The sequence below is a fragment of the Platichthys flesus genome, chromosome 9, assembly GCF_949316205.1.
Source record: "Platichthys flesus chromosome 9, fPlaFle2.1, whole genome shotgun sequence".
Classification (NCBI taxonomy): Eukaryota; Metazoa; Chordata; class Actinopteri; order Pleuronectiformes; family Pleuronectidae; genus Platichthys; species Platichthys flesus.
The window spans coordinates 3,710,277-3,713,150 of record NC_084953.1 but is presented as its reverse complement, the minus strand read 5'-3'; positions in this window follow the sequence as shown (position 1 = coordinate 3,713,150).

Sequence of the window (2,874 nt, the reverse complement as noted above, 5' to 3'; positions counted from 1 at the left end):
TCCAACTACAGCAACTACAGCTCCAACCACATCAACTACTGTCCCAACCACAGCAACTACAGCTCCAACCACAGCAACTACTGCTCCTACAATAGCAACTACAGACCCAACTACAGCTACTACAGCTCCAACCACAGCAACTACAGCTCCTACCACAGCAAATACAGCCTCAACCACAGTAACTACAGCTCCGACCACAGCAACTACAGTTCCTACCACAGCAATTACAGCTCCAACACCAGCAACTACAGCCCCAACCACAGCAACTACAGTTCCAACCACAGCAACTACAGCTCCTACCACAGAAACTACAGCTCCTACCACAGCAACTACAGCTCCTACCACAGCAACTACAGTCCCAACTACAGCAACTACAGCTCCTACCCCAGAAACTACAGCTCCTACCACAGAAACTACAGCTCCTACCACAGCAACTACAGCTCCTACCACAGCAACTACAGCCCCAACCACAGCAGTTACTGCTCCTACCACAGCAACTACAGCTACTACCACAGCAACTACAGCTCCTACCATAGCAACTACAGTCCAAACTTCAGCAACTACAGCTACGACCACAGCAACTACAGCACCTACCACAGCAACTACAGCGCCAACCACAGTAGCTACAGCTCCAACCACAGCAACTACAGCTCCTACCACAGCATCTACAGCTCCTACCACAGCAACTACAGTTCCAACTACAGCAACTACAGCTCCAACCACAGTAACTACAGCTCCTACCACAGCAACTACAGCCCCAACCACAGCCACTACAAATCCAACCACAGCAACTACAGCACCAACCACATCAACTACAGCTCCAACCACAGCAGCTACTGCTCCTACCACAGCAACTACAGCTACTACCACAGCAACTACAGTCCAAATTACAGCAACTACAGCTCCTACCACAGCAACTACAGCCCCAACCACAGCCACTACAAATCCAACCACAGCAACTACAGCACCAACCACATCAACTACAGCTCCAACCACAGCAGCTACTGCTCCTACCACAGCAACTACAGCTACTACCACAGCAACTACAGTCCAAATTACAGCAACTACAGCTCCTACCACAGCAACTACAGCTCCTACCACAGCAACTACAGTCCCAACTACAGCAACTACAGCTCCTACCCCAGAAACTACAGCTCCTACCACAGAAACTACAGCTCCTACCACAGCAACTACAGCTCCTACCACAGCAACTACAGCCCCAACCACAGCAGTTACTGCTCCTACCACAGCAACTACAGCTACTACCACAGCAACTACAGCTCCTACCATAGCAACTACAGTCCAAACTTCAGCAACTACAGCTACGACCACAGCAACTACAGCACCTACCACAGCAACTACAGCGCCAACCACAGTAGCTACAGCTCCAACCACAGCAACTACAGCTCCTACCACAGCATCTACAGCTCCTACCACAGCAACTACAGTTCCAACTACAGCAACTACAGCTCCAACCACAGTAACTACAGCTCCTACCACAGCAACTACAGCCCCAACCACAGCCACTACAAATCCAACCACAGCAACTACAGCACCAACCACATCAACTACAGCTCCAACCACAGCAGCTACTGCTCCTACCACAGCAACTACAGCTACTACCACAGCAACTACAGTCCAAATTACAGCAACTACAGCTCCTACCACAGCAACTACAGCCCCAACCACAGCCACTACAAATCCAACCACAGCAACTACAGCACCAACCACATCAACTACAGCTCCAACCACAGCAGCTACTGCTCCTACCACAGCAGCTACAGCCCTAACCACAGCAGCTACAGCTCATACCACAGCAACTGCAGCTCCTACCACAGCAACTACAGTCCCAACCACAGCAACTACAGCCCCAACCACATCAACTACAGCTCCGACCACAGCAACCACAGCTCCGACCACAGCAAATACAGCCCCAACCACAGTAACTACAGATCCAACCACAGCAACTACAGCTCCAACCACAGTAACTACAGCCACTACCACAGCAACTACAGCCCCAACTACAGCAACTACAGCTCCAACCACATCAACTACTGCCCCAACCACAGCAACTACAGCTCCAACCACAGCAACTACTGCTCCTACAATAGCAACTACAGACCCAACTACAGCTACTACAGCTCCAACCACAGCAACTACAGCTCCTACCACAGCAACTACAGCTCCTACCACAGCAAATACAGCCTCAACCACAGTAACTACAGCTCCGACCACAGCAACTACAGTTCCTACCACAGCAATTACAGCTCCAACACCAGCAACTACAGCCCCAACCACAGCAACTACAGTTCCAACCACAGCAACTACAGCTCCTACCACAGAAACTACAGCTCCTACCACAGCAACTACAGCTCCTACCACAGCAACTACAGTCCCAACTACAGCAACTACAGCTCCTACCCCAGAAACTACAGCTCCTACCACAGAAACTACAGCTCCTACCACAGCAACTACAGCTCCTACCACAGCAACTACAGCCCCAACCACAGCAGTTACTGCTCCTACCACAGCAACTACAGTCCAAACTTCAGCAACTACAGCTACGACCACAGCAACTACAGCACCTACCACAGCAACTACAGCGCCAACCACAGTAGCTACAGCTCCAACCACAGCAACTACAGCTCCTACCACAGCATCTACAGCTCCTACCACAGCAACTACAGTTCCAACTACAGCAACTACAGCTCCAACCACATCAACTACTGTCCCAACCACAGCAACTACAGCTCCAACCACAGCAACTACTGCTCCTACAATAGCAACTACAGACCCAACTACAGCTACTACAGCTCCAACCACAGCAACTACAGCTCCTACCACAGCAAATACAGCCTCAACCACAGTAACTAC